At 39.7% G+C, this 19,962-nt stretch overlaps 1 protein-coding gene across 1 annotated transcript in view; it reads left to right on the top strand.

Annotated features, from left to right (window-relative positions):
- The first annotated feature begins 578 nt into the window (after positions 1-578).
- The window catches only part of CCSER2 (coiled-coil serine rich protein 2), a 196,001-nt gene continuing 176,617 nt past the window's right edge, over positions 579-19,962 (top strand). The window contains exon 1 of the mRNA XM_047073063.1: positions 579-748. The gene's annotated coding sequence lies outside the window, so the exon portion shown is untranslated. The remainder of the gene's footprint in view (positions 749-19,962) is intronic.

Raw genomic sequence — 19,962 nt, forward strand, 5'->3', positions numbered from 1 at the left:
GCTCAGCCTCAGCAAGATCCCCTGTTTTGGTGTGGTAGGTTGGGTGTATGGTTCAGGCATGCGCCAGAGCATGGGAGGGCAGGGAATCTGGATGGACACAAATGCTGGAAGCGTCCACACCGCTGAAAGGTGGGAGCGGAGCCCATGTCAGTCCCAAAGCTTAGACTACTAACTTCTCATGGTCAGGAGGTGGAGTTGACAGGTCTGACCGCGGTCAAGTAGCAAATGTTAGTCCGAGGCCCCGGCTAAAGCGGTCAGCTGCAGGGCTGGCATCACGGGTTCAATCTAGCAGACACCTGAGTCAGGGTGCAGAGAAGCAAGGTCAGTGGAGAGGGGCGGTCCCGAAGTGAAGGCGGAGCCTAGGGATTTCTGGCGCGGGGTGGAGGCGGGGCTAGGGGTGGGCTGAGGCCGGAGTCGGGCGGCGGGGGCGGATCTGAAGGCGGGGCCTGGCCCCGTGAGGCTCGCGCCTGCGCACGCGGGTCCCGGGGGGCGGGGCTGCGCGCGCGCGGTGCGCGGGCCCTGGAGGGCGGAGTCCAGGCGGGTGCCGGCCAAGGGAGGGGGCGCGGTGTCTCTCGAGTCAGGCGCTCCCTCAGGCCGCGGACGCGATGCTGGCTGCTGCAGGTTTGGCTGCGGGGCTGGCGGGGATGTGACGGGCGGTCCTTCGCCTCACCTGCGGTCCTTGGGCCCGTAGGTCACTGGGCGACCCGCAGCCGGGCCGCGGCCGGGGAGGCAGCGTGACCTCCGCACGGTGAGAGTCGGGGTCGGGCGGGAGCCGGGACTGGAGTCGGGGCGGGGCGGGCGTCCGCGACTGCCCTGGGCGGGGGGCGCGGCGGGTCTCGGGCCCAGGCACCTAGGGTGAGGCTGTGACGCTCTCAGGCCTCCCGCCCTCCCGGCATCGTCTCGAGTTCCCCGCAAGCCGCTTGAGGAGGGGCGAGCGTGGAGGCTAGAGGCCGGACGCCCCCCACCCCGCGGGCTGTGACAGGCGCGCAGGGGGCCTCAGGCGCTGGGGGTGCGCCTTTCTCTTAGGAGAAATCAGGGCGAGGCCAAGTTACCCAGTGATTTCAGAGCCAGGATGCTTGCGAGGGTTGACAGGGGGAAAGTACCCGGGTGCCCCGAATGACTGTTGGGGTTTTTTTTATTGTTGTTGTTTGTTTTTTTAATTGCTGGGCCAAAACAAAGACACACCTTAAAACACATCCTTAGATCAAACTTTGATGGACCACACCATTGCCGTGGGTTCAGATGCTGCTTCTCTCTCCTTTTGACATCTGCTGTTTTTATACATACATACATATACATATATATGTATATGTTTTTTATGTACCCATTTTTTTTTTATCAAAGTAAAAGGAAGAATGACTCCTTTGAGGTAGTCGTTAGTGGCTAAGCTTGAGTTTGAATTTCAATAATTGCAAATTCATCTTTGTAGGCTACCCAGCCAATTAGGCTTGCTGTTCCAGCACTAGGCCTTAGCCGTGTGGCAATTACTGATGCAGGGACTCTTCGTGGTCACAGATTGAAATGTGGATATTTCACTCTCATTGGTGAGCTGAATTGAGCTTCAGTCCTTTCAGAATAGCCATTTGAAAAAGCATTCCTTTTCTCTTTTTCTCCTGAGAATTAAAATATAATGGAACTAATTTTGCCAGTCACACACACACAAAAATCCTCTTGTAGACTAAAGATTTTGGTGGGGACAGCTCTTTAACCAAAAGGAATTTAAGATACCCTCCTCCTGCACAAAACTTGGTTTTATCTGCAATCAGTATAAGATAAAGATTTAAACATTCTTGAATGTTTTGCCTGTACTTAGTCTTCTCAGACATTATTACGGTTTGCCTCTTGAGATTTATTAAAGCTCTTTAGTGTTATTTGGTTATTTTCTTTAGTATTCTCTTTAGGCAAAAGACACACACTTTCTTAAGAACCTTTTAGCCATAATTCATATTCTTTTACTTCCGTGTAAAGAAACTTCATGGTAAGAAACCGCTAGAAGCCATCCTGAGAGCAGGCACTCTTCATTTAAAACAACCACCATTTATTCTATATTTCCATATCGAGACCTGCATTTTTTTGTTTGTTGCCAACTCAACTCCTTTGTATACTGAATAGAAGGGGACTTTGATTCCCCGTGTAAAAGTCCGTCAGTGACTGTACATAATCTGTATTTGATAAAAGTCAAAGTCCTTTGAGATTTCTGATAACTTGTGAACGTTTCTAATTTCATTTCTGCCATTTTGCTCTCCTCTCCATACAGACACTACTTAAGAGTTCTCTGAAGATGACATCTTCCTTTGTGGTTTTACACTGTTCTCTCTATTGAGACTTCTCTACTTAGTAAACAATTTGCTCTTCAAGATCTACCGAAAACATCACCTCTGAAAATGGTCCAGAAATCTTATCCCCCTTGTCTTGACTGATCCAGTACTACATCATGCATTCTTCGTTTAGCATCTGTCAGTTAGTAATGATTTGTTTATATGTCTGTCTCCATCAGACCTTTGGGTTCCTTCAATGCTAACATTTACTGTTATGTGGCACAGGTACTCAAAAACTATTTATTGATTACATTTTTGAGGAATGCTCTTGATCTTAAATGTAAGTTTAAGATAGGCAGACTTTGTGAACGATCTCTTTCAATATCGGAAAACATGGAAAAGATGAATGCATAAGGTACCTTTAAATTTCCATGAAGACAGTCAAAATTGTTGCTGATTGGGAATGAAATCCTAGTGATGACAGCAAAAAACCTATACATTTTATAATGCAAGACTAAAAAAGGCATGGCCAGTAAGGATTCCTGCTTCTTTGATTTTAAGAGTTTATTTTGAGGCAAAGTGATTTGCCCCAGGTCTTGCAGGTCGAAAGGGACAGAGCTGGGATACAATTCAAGCCTTTTGACTATTTGTGTATTTTACCTTTGCTCTCAGTTTCCTAATTATAAGTCTTAATAATTGTTCTACAATTTTGAGTGGAAGGTTTTGAGAGGCGTAGACATGTATTAGTAAAGGGGGTCTATTAATAGAATGTTGAACTTGAAAGAATTAACGAATTATTCGGTTCAGCTTAAAAAATTTTACCCATTAAACAACTGATGCTCGAAAGGGCAAGTGTCTTATTTAGGTTGTTTAGAGTCACTGGGACCCCACATCTTCAGACCTCATGCTTGTGTATTTTTCATTCTTTCATGGTGCTTTAGGGGGAAAATGAGGAAGCTGCCAATTTTTCAGGAGAACAAATCGGCTTATATTTTCTCCCTCCTTGAATGCTTAGCTGCCACTCTTAGAAACTTAGAGCCCTTGAGTGTTGAGAAACATGATAATTCATTTGGGGATAGAGGAGAAACCTAACCTTCACTACTCTGCTTGGCTGGATAGTTTTTAACCTCAGTGCTTGGGGCTCTCTCTCCAGATGCCCCATAACAAGCGGCTTCTGCTCACCATATGGAGATCCCTCATACAGTTACGTTTTGATGGTAAAATGAGATTTTAATATAGTAAGGTTACAGATGGCTAATAGCATGGCTAAAATTACATGTGTGGCTAGTCTGTATGTGAGAAGAGCCTATCTGATTACTCGTCTATGTGATAGGTTTTTTGGGAAAAAAATTGATGCTTGTGGTTTTAGGCTTCTGAAATGTGTACTTACTGTAGTGGGCCTGATCAATTCCAATAGGATTTTTATTTTACAAACAACTTAATGATGAAAGAAATAAAAAAAATAAACGTTTATTTTTTATTTTTCACCGTATATATGTGATTTTATACTATAATCGAAGCGTAATGTTTAATATTGCTTTCATATTTAATGTTTTATTTTTGCTATAATTTTTGCACATTTAAATTTTACAATGTTGCAGTGAATTGAGTTACTTATTTATACTAGTTGGACATCCAAGTTATTTCTTGCTTTGCAAGTAAAACAGTTATCATATAGCTGTGCTATGTTTTGCTTCTTTCCTTTAGGCTAAAGACCCAGGAGGGGGAATTACAAGGTCAGAGGGTCTGAAAGTTTTTGTCACTTTTGGAAAATATTGCCGAATTTATTTCTGAAAGATTTATTTATTTATTATTTTTACTTTTTAAAAGTTTATTTGTTTTGAGAGAGAAAGAAAGAAAGAGAGAAGATGGGGGAGAGGCAGAGAGAGAGGGAGAGAGAGAATCCCAAGCAGGCCCTACACTGTCAGCATGAAGCACTATCAGCATGGAGCCCAACATGGGACTCGAACTCACAAACCTGAGATAATGACCTGAGCCGAAGTCAGATGCTTAAGAGACTGAGCCACCCAAGTGCCATGAAAGGTTTTTTTTTTTTTTTTAATTGATTTACATTGCCTCTTGCTGTTTAGTTGACCAGTTTTGTCATACTTTTATAGGTTTTTGTTTTAAAAGTTTTTTTTTTTTTAAAATAGGTGTAAGACTATCTACTGCTTAACATCTGTCTACTGCCTAACATAACTATTCACAATAGAAAAGCAAATGCAGTATTTTTCTGGTTTTAGTTTCTCCTTTGTATGAATTGTTTGAATTGCTTCTCGGCCTTTTGGCTAAGATCAAGTGTATGAATTGTTTGTCCTTTGCCCATAAGTTTATTGGAATCTTTTTACCGATTTTCATTATCACTTAACATCATAAATATGAGTCTCCTAAAATGTTTCTGATCTGTTTTGTTATTATTGTGAATTTGGCAGTTTTTAAAATTATTATTATTTAAAAAAATTTTTTTAACATTTATTTATTATAGAGAGACAGAGCAAGAGCATGGGAGGGGCAGAGAGAGGGAGAGACACAGAATCCAAAGCAGGCTCCAGGCTCTGAGCTGTCAGCACAGAGCCCGATGTGGGGCTCAAACTCACAAATGCGAGATCATGACCTGAGCCGAAACCGTATGCCCAACTGACTGAGCCACCCAGGTGTCCCAGCAGTTTTGAAAATTATTAAAAATCACTGACTTACAAAAAATTTTCGTGATTTCATCTTTTGATTGTGAAGTCTGAGAATGAATGTCACTCCATCATCTGATGCACACTTGTATTTTCTTAAGCTTCTTGAGTTTGTTTTGTTACATGTGTATATCTTTAGAAAATTATATATGCAGTTGAGATTGAATTTAGTTTATGTGGTTTAATACTATAGAGAATCACATTCTTAAAAATCTCTAAGTGAGTTTCTATTGGTAAGTTGCAGCTTTTTTTTTCTTCCTGAACTTGAATAGGAAACAAAACAAAGCTAGTTTTTTATTTTGTTTTGTTTTTTGTAAATGGGTACTTGTTTCTAAATAAGTTATAGTAAATTTTGACAAAGCAAAAATTTTAGGAAAGCGTATTTTGGTTAAATGAAGTTTCTGTTAGGTCATGGTTAACCAGAAGGTCATTTCTGATTTAACTCTTACTGTTTGTTAATCATTGTAAAATATATGAGAGTAAAACTTTGGTTATCTGCATCCTTTGGGGAGTGAGACATGCTAGATAGAGGAGATATCCCAGGGTAATAGTTAACATTGGTTGAATGCTGGCTACTGTTGTGGTACTTGGCTTGGAGTTGCTTTCTTGATTCCCGTAACAACTGTAAGAGGTAGGTTCTTCATATCCTCACTTTGCAAATGAGGAAGCTTAGAGAGGTAAAGTGACCTGCCAAAGGTAACACAGCTAGTAAGCAGTGGAACTGGAGCTTAGTCTGTCTACTTTTAAAAGGGTGTGTTTGAGAAGTGTATTATCTTATTTTTTGTGCTAAGGATTCGAACTTTATCTCGTAGGCATTGGAATGATATTAGATGTTTCAAAGTAAGGGGATGATAGGGTTTGTCTTTTAGGGAGTTGGCTGATGTGGCGGTGTGGAAATATATTGAATTGTGTTTCTGATAGGAAGTGGTTGCAATAGGTCATATGAGAAATAAAGCCTGAACTGCAAAGTGGATTTGGAGATCAGGAGATTTTATGGAAAGATACAGGACTTAGTAACTGATTTACAAGAGAGTAGGAAGCTGGAGTGTTGATTTGGAAGATATGCAGTAGGGTAATGACAGATGAATATGTGCTTCAAACACTTTGTCATATTTCTTTTATGGCATTGACTGTGATGTATTTGCATCTAATCTAGTGACGCATCTACCTCCCCCACTGGATTGTGTACTTTTCAAGGACAGGGACTGAGTAGAAGGCATGAACTAATACAGGATGAACTAATACAGGAAGAGGGCAGGAGACTGAAGTGGGGGTGGGAAACACCAAATCACCTAAATCAAAGAATGGATGGAGGAAGAGGAGCTCTAGAAAGTAACAACTGCCAGGGAGGAGCAGGGAGACCCATCAGTGCCAGATGGGGGAGGAGTGTTACGGAGAGGGAAGTATTAGCACAAAAGTAAATACAAAGTGCCACTTCAGGCTACAAACAATTCTGGTTGTTGTGTCCCACTGTGATATGCTGATGACCAGCGGTTATATAGAGCTAAGTTGTCTTTACTTTGCTACCCACGTTTTCCTTCCACACTTTCTCAGAGTATCCTATGGTCTCCTGCTTCTTTTAGCTTCTAACATCTGCCTGCTCCTGGTGCTGATGCTGGGACATGACTCAGCCTATTGAGAGCAACCAGTCCGAACCCTCCTTTCTTTTTAAGTCGATTGACAAATCAGTGTGTTAGGTATAATACGTGACATTTCAGTTCTTCTCTGCTGAGTTGATTGCTTTTTTTGCATGCCCCCAGAGTTACTCCTCTGACTTTCAAGACTTCTGATTGGTTGTTTTGAGATTTGAAACCATTGAGAAGCCAGAGGATTTTCTTTTCTTTCTTTTTTTTCTTTTTTCTTTTCTTTTCTTTTCTTTTCTTTTCTTTTCTTTTCTTTTCTTTTCTTTTTTTTCTTTCTTTTCTTTCTTTCTTTCTTTCTTTCTTTCTTTCTTTCTTTCTTTCTCCTTCCTTCCTTCCTTCCTTCCTTCCTTCCTTCCTTCCTTCCTTCCTTCCTTTATTGATAAATTGGTTTCCATACAACACCCAGTGCTCATCCTAACAAGTGCCCTCCTCAATACCCATTGCCTACTTTCCCCTCGAGAAGCCAGAGGATTATTATTATTTTTATTTTTATTAAAAAAATTTTTTTAACATTTGTATGTTATTGATAGACAGACACAGAGCATGAGCAGGGGTAGAGAGAGGGGGAGACACAGAATCTGAAGTAGGCTCCAGGCTCTGAGCTGTCAGCACAGAGCTGACACGGGGCTCAACTCACTGCGAGATCATGACCTGAGCCAAAGTCGATCGCCCAACCAACTGAGCCACCCAGGCGCCCCAGAGAAGCCAGAGGATTCTTAAAGACTGGATTCATGAAAAAAAAAAAAAAATTAAAAAAAAAAAAAAAGAAAAGAAAGAGGCGCCTGGGTGGCGCAGTCGGTTAAGCGTCCGACTTCAGCCAGGTCACGATCTCGTGGTCCGTGAGTTCGAGCCCCGCGTCAGGCTCTGGGCTGATGGCTCAGAGCCTGGAGCCTGTTTCCCATTCTGTGTCTCCCTCTCTCTCTGCCCCTCCCCCGTTCATGCTCTGTCTGTCTCTGTCCCAAAAATAAATAAAAACGTTAAAAAAAAAAAAAAAAGACTGGATTCATGAAAGCTGAAGTTTTTCACCTGTTTACTTTTCCATGTTGATCAGTTTGATCGTTGGACCATCTTTGAGGATTGTTGATCTTAAAAATGCTCCAGGATCATCATTCCAAATAATTAATAATCTTTGTTCTCTTTGTACTGTTTTATAGTTATCTAAGGTGTGGGGGCTTGTTTTAAATTTCCTTGGTCATTTCCTGACATTTCATATGATTGGTTTTCAAAGAGCCACTTAGGAAAGGAATTTGTACTTGATTTCTTCTGCTATTATTTGCTTCAAAGCATCCTTATTCTTAACTTGCTGCTTTTTTCTTCCCAGTTTTCATCTGGCTGGTTTTTATACTTGGTAAGTATGATGGGAAGGGGAAAAGAGGAAAAAAAATGGCTAATTACTTTTCTCTTCCCTGCCTTACTTTAGTTGTTACTGCCCTCCTCTCCACAATCACTGTTCCCAACTGTCCAATTTGGCATGGCCTCCTGCCCTATATCTTCAGTTCTGTGTGTGGGGATGGGAAATGCAAGACAGCTCTTTAGCTAAGGAATGCTGGATGTCTCAGGGTTTTGGTCCTTCTGTAATGGTGATACCTTTGTAGCTTAGTAGATGCTTTTTATTCCCTGGCAATCTACATCTCTGTAAAATACAAAAAATAAATGTAGGTCATGTTTCTTTGAATTAATGCTCATTCATTCCCTCTCTCTCTCTCCCTCTCCTCCTTTTCTCTCTGTTTCTTTCTCTCCCTTCCCCCCTTCCTTCCTCCCCCATACCCTTCTCCCCACCATATCAAGATAACACAGTCTTTGATGACTGACCCCCTAGTGAATACACTAGGGACAACTAAGATAGGCAGACACCAGAAGGTACTTTGAATTGTTGTTGTCATCATATTAATGATATTTGGTTGCAGCCTGAGTGCTTTCGGGAAATTTGAGAGCTTTCACTGACCATTATGTCTTGGCAGACAGTGTTATGGTTGGCAGTTACACTTTTCTCTGACAACCATAGTTTAGAAAAGCAGGAACTATTCGTAACAGCTGTTTAAGTGTAGGATGGGTCTGGTGATACTTTGATCTGAGTTGATAGGCCAGGTTATAAGAAACATAGCCTGGTAATATTTCTTTACAGAGAGTGGGGAGGCAGAGATGGCCATTTTTTTTTTTTCCTTACTCTTCCTTTTATTCTTATTTTACATTTTTTTCTAGGGTTTATTTTCTTCATTTCATAGTCACTTTTGCAGTCAACATTTTTCCAAGACTTGAGAAGTTCCACAGTGTAAATTTGCTCAACCCAATCTTTGAGACCAGTCTAGATTTTCCTGATTCATGCCATCCATCCATTCAAGAAATACCCACTGAGCACTTGCTAATAATAGTGCAGTGAAGAAAACGCCTTTTCTGCCCTTGTGCAACTTTCATTCTAATGACAAGATACAGAAAATAAACAAGTGTATATGTAATATGTCAGCTATTATACTACTGTGGAGAAAAGCAAAGCAGAATAAGGCAGAGAGACCATGTAAGGAGGATGCTGCTGTTTTTTTTTTTAATTAAATTTTTTTTAATGTTTATTTATTTATTTGAGGGGGAGGTGAGCAGGGGAGATGGGGAGAGAGAATCCCAAGCAAGCTCCATACTGTTAGCACAGAGCCTGACATGGGGCTCGATCTCACAAACTGAGATCATGACCTAAGCTGAAATCAAGAGTGGGAGGCTTAACCGACTGAGCCATCAAGGCGCCCCAGGATGCTGCTATTTTATGTAAGATGGTTAGAGAAGGCTGCGGTGATGAATGGTATTTGAGCAGAAACATGGAAGAAGTGAGATTGTGATGATCTAACTGTGCAGCTATTAGGGGAGAGAGTAGTTGAGGAAGATGAAGCAAGTGCAGATGTCTCGGGTCTGAAGCATGCTTGTCTTGTTTGAGGAGTGGCAAGTAGATCAGCGGAGGCATTGGGGGGAATGATTGGTGAAAGATGAGGTGGGGGGCCATAGAGGGTGCTGGGAGAGGTGTGCATGGTAGATGATATATGGCCTTCTGGCCAGTAGGACTTTGGCTTTTACTCTGAAGGTGGGAAGCATTTAAAGAGTTTTGACTTGTTTTATTTATTTATTTAAAAAAAAAATTTTTTTTTCAATGTTTATTTATTTTTGGGACAGCGAGAGACAGAGCACGAACGGGGGAGGGGCAGAGAGAGGGAGACACAGAATCGGAAACAGGCTCCAGGCTCTGAGCCATCAGCACAGAGCTCGACGCGGGGCTCGAACTCACGGATCGCGAGATCGTGACCTGGCTGAAGTCGGACGCTTAACCGACTGCGCCACCCAGGCGCCCCTTGACTTGTTTTAAATAGACCTCTCAACAGTTATGTAGAGAATGTCTGAGGGTGGGTATAATGAGATCATTCAGCAGGCTCCAGCAGCAATCCAGAGTGGGAGATGATAGCGATTTTAGGCAGGAATTGAGAGAAGTGCTTACAGTCTGTATACATTTTGAAATCAAAGCCAACAGAATTTGATGGTGGATTGGATGTGGCTGTTCATTGTTTTTTTCCTGACTAACTGGAAAAAATGGAGCTGCCATTTGCCAAGATGGTGAAGACTTCAGGAGAAGCAGATGGGAAATAGTTTAATTTTGGTTATGTTAAGTTAGCAATCCAAGTGGAGATACTGTCCAGACAAGGTATACATGAGTCTGCAGTTCAGGGCAGAGGTCTGGGCTGGAGATAAAAAATATTTATTTATTTATTTATTTATTTATTTATTTATTTATTTAGAGAGGGAGGGAGGGAGGGAGGGAGGGAGGGAAGGAGGGTGGGAGGCAGAGAGGGGCAGAGAGAGAGGGAGAAAGAGAATCCCAAGCAGGCCCCACACTGTCAATGCAGAGCCCGATGTGGGGCTTGAACCTGTGAACCACGAGACCATGACCTGAGCCAAAATCAAGAGTCGGACTCCTAACCGACTGAGCCACCCAGGAGCCCCTGGAGATAAAAATTTTAAGTCATGGACATGGAGATAGTATTTAATACCCTGAGAACTGATTAAGATAATCTAGGGAGAGAGTGTGGCTGTAGAAGAAGCCCAAAGATTTTGCTTTAGGGTCCTGTAATGTTGACTCGGAAAGAGAGAGAGAGAGAGAGAGAGAAGGACAGCCAGAGCTAGCAAAGGAAACTAAGAAGCATTCCATGAGGAAGGAGGGGAATTAAGAGTGAATGGTATTCCTGAAGCCAAGTAAATGTTTTAAGGAGGGAGTAAGTGAACAGCTATGGCAGATCTTATTAGATCCAGGACAAGGATGTCACTGTTAGATTTAGCAATATGAAAATCATTGGTGACTGTAACAAGTTCTTGGTGGTCATGAAAACTTTATTGGAGTGAGTTTAAGAGAGAACTGTAGGAAGGGAGTTGGTTTCAAGGAGTTTGCTGTAAATTGAAGATGAGGAAAAAACAGGGTGATAACTAGAGGGGATGTGGAGTCAAGGAATTGTTATTTCCTTAAAAGATGAGTGCTTTTCTAGTATATTTGTATAAATACAAAAATATTTATAGCTTATGGAATGACCTAATAGAGAAGAATTAAAGGAGCGATTTCTTTGAAAAATAAATTAATTCAATCCTAATCTGTGAACCCAGAGTCTATCATTATCATATATATGTCCTTATGTATTAACCTATTTCTTTCAAATTAAGACAGTGGCTAGTGGGGAGAGGTGTTAAAGAACATCCCCATACCTCCAATTTGTTGAATTTTTTATCAGTTCAAAACTGTAGTTTTTATATGTAACAAAATTTTTAATGGATTATTAGGAAATGGGTTAAATGGTCTTTTTTTATTTTTTATTATTTTTTTTGCTAACCTTTTTTTGTTTGGTAACTTCTTCCTGTTTATTGTCCTCAGCAGTTTTGCACAGTGCTTGCCCTGTGGTTCTAAATCTCTGTTATAGTAGTTTTACTGTGAAATACCTTTTTAAAAAAGGGAAAAAATTAATTAAAAAAAATTTCTTAAGTACTTTTAAGGGAAAGATTTGATGGCCATTCTTTTTCCTTTTTTTCTAATGTACCTGACTGCACTTTTACTGTAATTGCTTCTGATTATTGAGTTGATGTTTGAGATAAGTTTAGAAACTTAGGTTGGAAGCCCATATTACAGTTACATTATTTTATGTGCCTCTTTTTGTGGTTCATTTATGTTTGAGTAAGTAGTTGTCAGTATTTAGTGCTGAAGCATTACTGCAGTTGCTTTTAAATCTTCTTCATTGGTCTTCCTCCAGATTTTCTTCCATTAGCCGCTTATCCATACTACTGACTTTTGAGTTTCTGAAACACAGATCTGATCATGTTTTATTGTTGCTTTAAAAATCTGTGGCTTTCTGTTGTCTATGTAAGTTAGACACCTTTTTTTTTTTTCTTTCTTCTTTTGCTTCTTGCCCACCTCCTGCCTGTACCTGCATTCTGCTTTAGGGGATTTGGAGTGCTCCTTGCTAGGTTCTAATGTACATCTGATGTTTCTTACCACAGGATAATGGTCAAATTTGCTGTCAGTGTACAGAAGAAAGTCCTCCATGTGTTGTGGTCTTCATCTTTTATCATGGTTCCATGAATATGAGAAACTCTTTGACATTTCTGTGCTTTTGCACATAATATTCCTCCCCCCCCCCAAATGCCATGTAACTACTTAGCTACCTTGTTAAATCACTTCATCTTTTTAGAAACCCAAATAAGTCTCCTCTTCTAGGAAAACTTCTAGGCATATTTTCATCATGTCTCTTCTAACCCACCTTCATTATATTCTCTGTTACCTGTGTTCCTGTAACATTTTGCAGTTATTTTGTTTTAGTATTTGCTGTATTTTCCTCTATTTGCTTTCATGGCTGGTCTCCCTTGCCTCACCATTAAACTTATAGTCACTCAAGAAATTTTTGTTGAATGAATGTTTGAGTAAAGCAAACGATTATTCAACATTGACCCACCTTTTTTTTAAGTTTATTTATGTATTTTTGAGAGAGAGGGCATGTGCGTGCACAAGTGGGGGAGGGGCAGAGAGAGGGAGAGAGAGAGACTCCAAAGCAGGGTCCACACTGCTAGCACAGAGCCCAATGTGGGGCTTGAACCCACAAACTGTGAGATCATGACCTGAGGCAAAGTTGGGCACTTAACTAACTCAGCCACACAGGCATACACTTTTTAAACCATTGACCTACTTTTTTAAAAAAAAATTAACTAAAAATTTTAATATTTATTCATTTTGAGAGAGAGAGAGAGAGAACAAGTAGAGGAGGGGCAGAGAGAAGGAGAGACCCAATCCCAAGCAGGCTCCGCACGATCAGTGCAGAGCCCATTGAGGGGCGAACCCATAAACTGAGATCATGACCTGAGCTGAAATCAAGAGGTGGATACTTAACTAACTGAACCACCCAGGTGCCCCTACCCTAAATGTATCTTAAACTCATTCTCTAGCCAGATTTTGACTTCTATGTTAGTATTTTCTGTAGCACCATCTTTGGTTTCTCTATAGTATCCTTAAGTCTCACTTTTGTATCTTATCATTACTGAGTTTTATTATAATTCAACAAACATTTTTTTGGTCACTTCCCATGTACCTGATTTGTTAGTACTAGTGATGAGAGGCTGAATAAGGTAAGGCCTCAGTCCACGAATTATTGTGATATATGATGAGTATAGTAATAGTGGAATATCTAGGACACCTTGGGAGTTCTGTCTTTCATGTACTCCTTAATTCTTACTTTGGCTACTACTAACCTCTTTCAGGCCCTAGATAATTTTAGACTCTTTATTTAGTAGCTGTCTTGCCTTAACTCTCTTGTCATTCCAGTTCATCATGAATACTGCCAGCAGATTCGATTCGTTGTCTTTGAAAGAAGAAAAAAAGTACCAGTTTTTCTTTTTCCTGTTCATGGAATAAAATCCAAAATAGAATGCAATCTGGAATGCCAAGCGTTTGGACCAGACTTCCTTTCTTCTCTTGTGCTACATGAACTGTTCATTATAGCAAAACTCTCTACATTCTGTTCCAAACACAGTTCATACTTTTCCTTTTTTGCCTTGCTTGTTTGAGCCATTCCACCACTGTAAAAACAGTGTTTTTACTCTTGGTTCCTCTACTTACTGAAATTGTATCTGTTCTTGGATGTAGTTCCCACTTGTTAAGTCTAGTGTGAACCTTTTTGATGATCATGCCCATATTTATAACACCCTCTCATCCTTTGCCTTCATGACACCACTCTTTTCTGTTTTTCTTAACCTATTCTTTCTCAGCTGTCTCTCCTGACTCCTATCCCTAAATGTTCATTTCCCAGGGTTTCAATCTGACCTCTTTTTTCTTTATTCTGTTGTGCTTTCTTGGAACACATGTCATTTTTCATTATCTCTTTTGTGTTCATTTCCCCAGCCCTGTTTTTCTCTTGAACCCTCTAGTCCTTAGGTTTGCTACTGAAAATGTCCACCTGATTGTCTAGCAGAAAACCTGAAAGTTACAACATCAAAAATTAAGTACATGTTTTTCTCCAGAACCTTGTGTTCACCTCATTTTCCTATCTTGGTTAATGATGCTGTCAGTCACTCAGTTACTCATATTATAAACCTGCGAATCATCCTGACTTTTGTTCTTCCATCCCTTGTTTTCCGTTAGCTGGCAAGTCCTGCTGTTGGAGCTTTTCCCTCTCCATTCCCTTTACTGTTTCCTTGGGCCAGGTTCTGATATCCTTGGTAACCACCGTAAAAGCCCCTTTAAAGTAAGTCTTCTGCTCAATCCTGAACATTGTATAGGAAATTCATGTTGGTTGTATCCTGTAGGAATGCCAATGGCAAAATAGTTTTAGGTCTGCCACTCTAGAATAGCACCCGAACCATGGGCTAATCTTTGTGTATCCATTAAAGGTCAATTTCCTAAGTATTTCTATAAGATGATATTGTTAAGATATAATTTATGCTTTGTAAAATAAATTTTCTTAAGGATTAAGAATGTTATTTCTAAAGATAAAAGGGAAAGCAAGAAAAGATAGAGGGAAGCAGAGGTCTTGCTGCTGGGTAAGTGCCAGAAATGATCTTTTAGGATATTTTCTTAATGAACTAGAAGAGATTATAAATTTGAAAGTAACACTAGGTGCTTTGTGTCCAAATGCCAGTTAAAGAGCAGATAACTACAGAAGGAGCTTCTGACTATGAGTAGACAAAACTGAGAGCTTTAGTGTGGGAATTGTAAGCTAATAGATTTGAATAGTACTTTGAAGAGATGTTTTTATCCATCAGTTCATAATCAGGTGAGACTCCTGATAGCATTATTGCATGTTCTGGCAGATACTGGCCTAATGTGCTGATGCTACAGAGGTGGTACCATGGTCACCACCTCTGTATCATCTAATCTGTTTCATAAGCACAAGTCCTTTCGTATTGAAGCATGATTTTCTGAATTCAGGTATAGTCAAAGAAGAGCTCTTCAGTTTTTTGATTTTTTTCTTGGTTTTCTTTCTTTGATTTTAGATAGAATTTGTCTTGCTTGTAACATTTTAAAAAGTCAAATTAACAGAAGAAATTACTTTAAAACTTGAGTGGCTTATATACTGAATTAGTTAGCATATATTTCAGAATGATTGAATATGTACATATTGTGAATATTTTGCAAGATTATTGTGTACATTTTTTTGGCTTTTGCTGTTGCTGTATTGTTGATTTTTGTTAATTTTCCATAAATTTAAGGTTTATGAGGCTGATACTAGATTCTCACTTGGAAATTACCTTGGAAAATGTATTTGAGCATTCTGTATTGTAGCGTTTTGAAGTTGAACATGGGGTGTGTATCATTTTGGCTTATAATGTTCTGCCTAGGAGTTCCTCTCTGGAGGAAAAAAGGAAAAAGGCTTCATAGAGAGTCCCCAAAGTAGACCAGAGTGGTATTTTGAGCTGAGGGAGTAGTGTGTACTCTGGTAAGGAGTCCTGAAAGATCATAGTATGGGAATGGATCCTTGGGTGGTTCGGTGTGAGGGGAAGGCAGGGTTTGTTGGGTAGTGGTAGGAGAGAGCAGCTGCAAAGAAACACTTGCTTACTATCTGTGTATCTATGGACAGATTATGTGATTTCTCCAAGTTGGTTTTTGTTGTTGTTGTTTGTTTTTTAATGCTGGTCGTGGAGTCCAACACAAGGTTCAATCCCAAGACTGTGATGATTACCGGAGCCGAAATCAAGAGTCGGATGCTTCACCAGCTGAGCCACCCAGGTGCCCCTCTCCAAGTTTCAATCTCCTTAAATATGCAGAATGAGAATAATAAAGATATCTGGGGCACCTCGGTGGCTCAGTCGGTTGAGTGTCCAACTTTGGCTCAGGTCCTGATCTCCCAGTTTGTGAGTTCGAGCCCCACGTCAGGCTCTGTGCTGGCAGCTCGGAGCCTGGAGCCTGCTTCAGAGTCTGTGTCTTCCTCTCTTTCTGCCCCTCCCACCCATGCTCTGTCTTTCTTAAAAAATAAACAAATAAATAAACATTAGAAAAAGAATAAAAGATATCTAATTTAGGATTGTTGTAGGATTTAAATGAGGTAATGCAAATAAATACCTGGTACTCAAGTTCTCAGTAGGTACCAGCTACTGTTGTTAGTACTGTTTTATGGCATTTGTTCTTTGGAGAGCCATTGAAAGATTTTATTTTTTTAAATTTTTTTAAGTTTATTTAAGTAAACTCTATACCCAACATGGGGCTTGAACCCATGACTCTCCAAGATCAGGAGTCACATTCTCCTTTGACTGAGGCAGGCAGGTGCCCTTGAAGGATTTTAAACTGAAGAGTGACATAATCAGATTTATAATTTTGAATATTAAGTCTGGGAAAAGTATAAAGGATGCATTAAAGGGAAAAAGCTGAAGGTAGGGAATTAAGGAAACTTATGCTAGTAGAATACTGGCTAGCGATGGTAAGAATCTAGATTAAGAAATGTGGTGTTGGAGAAGACAGGATGGATTTGAGAATTATCAAAAATTGATGTGCATTATATTCTATGAGTTGGGAAAATCTAAAGGGAACTAGGGAAATAGCAAGGATGTAGACAGAGTACTCAGCTGAGTAGGATATATTGTATTCTCCATTCGTTAATGGGAGAGGGCAGAAGAGGATGGTTAGAGGCACATATTCACCATTGCCAAGGGTCTAATGGCTGAGCTGGGCTGCCTACCATTCTTCACATTGGACTGGAGCATTTGGGCATCTCTAGATGAGTCCAGAGCAGTGACTTTGGGCAGCACATAGGGATAATGTGCCAAGTATCAGGAAGCTCTCATGAGTGCAAGAGAGACATGACACAACCACAAATAGACCTAAACAGTACCAGGCTTGAAACAGAGGAAGAGCTAATTCCTAAGGGACTAGAAAGACAAACTGACAGTTTTATTTTTTTTATTTTTTATTTTTCCAATATATGAAGTTTATTGTCAAATTGGTTTCCATACAACACCCAGTGTTCATCCCAAAAGGTGCCCTCCTCAATACCCATTACCCACCCTCCCCTCCCTCCCACCCCCCCCCCCAAACTAACAGTTTAAATTGTATTTGGATTTGAATCTCTGAGTTCTTCTCTAAGTGCTAAAAGATCAAGCCCTCCAGGACTCACCTAAGTTTTGTTGATTTTACAAGCTCAGAAGTATTTTTTTTGTTTGTTTGTTTATTTTTGAGAGGGAGCACAAGCAAGGGAGGGGCAGAGAGAAAGGAGCTATCAGCGCAGAGCCTGACACGGGGCTTGAACTCACAAGCTGAGTTCATAATGGTATTTTAGCATTTGATAATTGGGACATTTTGAAATGTTAACATACAGTCCGGGTGCCTGGGTGGCTCAGTGGGTTAAGCGTCCAATTTCAGCTCAGGTCATGATCTCACAGTTTGTGAGTTTGAGCCCCACATTGGGCTGTCTGCTGTCAACATGGAACCTGATTCGGATCCTCTGTCCCTCTGTCTCTCTGCCCCTCCTCTGCTGGTTCTCTCTTTCTGTGTCTCTCAAAAAAGTAAACTGGAAAAAAAAAAAAAAGAAATGTTAACGTACAGTCATTTTGCTAAAAGATGCATATCTGCTTTTTGATTTTGTTTTTGGAACACTTTATGTATATTATCATTTAATCATATATTCTTTGGCAAGTTTAATTGTAGCATTTGAAAAACTGCCTTTTACAGTAAAATGATTAGTTTTCAATTTGTTTATTAAGTTGAATATTCTTACCTTACATAATTTTACTTAAAGATTATGATAATAGAGAACAAAGTTCTGTCTAGAATATTATGACGTGTATTTTGTTGTCAGTGAAGTGTTCCTGCATTGATTGACCAGTAGCGAGTATAGCTAAAATATAAATGTACTTTGATTTTAAGGTGTGGTTGATACTTAGGCCTCAGCCTACAATACTTTTTTCCTTTTGTTAATCATATTTTATGAAATTATAATTGTGTTATTGAAGTAGACAAGATTTGGGGATTGTGCGTACTGTTACTGGCATTTTCAGTTCTTTTTTTTTTTAAGTGTGATGCTAATTTTATTTTTTTATTTTTATTTCTTTTATAAATTTATTTTTTTTTAATTCAAGTTAGTTAACATACAGTGTAGTATTGGTTTCAGGAGTAGGCATTTTCAGTTTTTTATCAGCAATACCCAGATATTATGTCTCCTTTGCTGTGGAATTAGAGTAAGACTCTTTCTACATGCTGCTGTGTCCAAGGCAAAGAAAGAAAATACCTTCTAGTAAAACTGCAGTTATACATATTTAGATTTTTCAGTAACTTTCATTTCATCACTTAGTAGCTTTCATTGAGTGTTTTTTCTGCACATTAAAGTAGAATACGTGTGGATATGGTCTTAAAAATGATGTGATAATTGCTATACCCAGAGATGTATGGGAGCATACAGGAGGAGCACTTAACCAAGGCAGGTGTCACATGAACATGCTGATTCTATGGTGAGCTTTATTGCTATATATTACATGAGAATAGAAATACAAAACTAAAGAGTTGTCATCTAGCAGCCTGATACAGATCAGGTCATAGGAACTAGTACATTCCAGAGAGATATAGACATTGTAGGTCATGGGAGATAGCAAATTGCAGTAAGCCTGTTGTTATAGCCCTCACTGTTGTTATAGCCCTCACTTCTTGTCATGCTCTCTCCTTGTGGAGCTGTTGTGTATGCTTCTTGTCTCCCTGATGGGGACACTATTCTTGGTAATGGAAAAGTCTAGATGGCTGGTTTTGGGGGAAACATATATAAAATAGGTTGAAAAGAACTAGAATTCTTTAGCATGAATAAGATAAGTATAGTATTGACTGCTTACATTTTTTTAATTTGGAAATACTTTCTTACTCACAGGAAGTTTGCAAGAATGAGAATAGTACAAAGAATATCCAAATAATCTTTATCCAGATTCACCTATTATCAAAATTTTGTGCTATTTATTATTTCTTCTCTTGCATATATACATATGTACATATACCTCTGTGTACATATATATGGTCTCTTGTACACACACACACTGCACACACCAAGCATTTGAGAATAAGTTGCATATGTCATGACACTTTCCTCTGAGTACATCCACATGTATTTCCTAAGAATAGGGCTTAAAAAAAAAAAAAAAAAACTAACCACTGTACAATTATGGACTTCACTAAATTTAACATTGATAAATAATCTTCCATTTGTATTCCAATTTTTTTTTCATTGGCCAAGTCTCCTTTATAGTATTTCTCCCCTTACACAAACTGCTTTTTAAAGAGCAGAGAATGGAGAATGAGTGATTTTTGGTAGAAATTTTTTTCTTTAAGGATCTAAAGAAAATCATAGAAACTTAAAGTTTAATTTCCCTTTTACTCCAAATCAGTCTCTCCCCCAGTTTTTCCATTTCAGAAAATGGTGGCACCATTTGATTAGTTGTTCAGGCTAGAAAACTGAGAGTCATCCTTGATTTCTCTCTTTCCCTTTTTCCTCATTCCTTGCATTTAATCTGTCACCCAAGTGCTATAGCTCCTGTTTCCCCCTGCCTACATCTTGAACTCTTCTCCTCCTTTCTATCCATCTACTTCACCCTGCCCAGTGTGTCATCATTTCTCAACGGGGCTCCTTCCTACCTACCGTCTTAACTAATTTCCCTGCTTTTGTGTTTTCTCCCTTCCAATTCATTCTCCACAAAGCAGCCAGAATGATTTTTTAGGAATGAAAATCAGATCATGTCATTTTCCTCATAACCTTCCGTGGCTTTCCATTGTGCTAGAGCACTTTTTGTCTAAATAGCTCTTCTTTCTTTAGGTTATAACTTAAATATTCTTCCTCTGAGATGCTTACCTTGATGCCCAGTCTTCTGTTTTTGTTGTTTTCCTTCACAGGACTTTGATTTGTAGTT

Source organism: Lynx rufus, unplaced genomic scaffold, assembly GCF_022079265.1.
Source record: "Lynx rufus isolate CCGP_SWC_20201006 ecotype Redwood Valley unplaced genomic scaffold, mLynRuf1.p SCAF_11, whole genome shotgun sequence".
Lineage (NCBI taxonomy): Eukaryota > Metazoa > Chordata > Mammalia > Carnivora > Felidae > Lynx > Lynx rufus.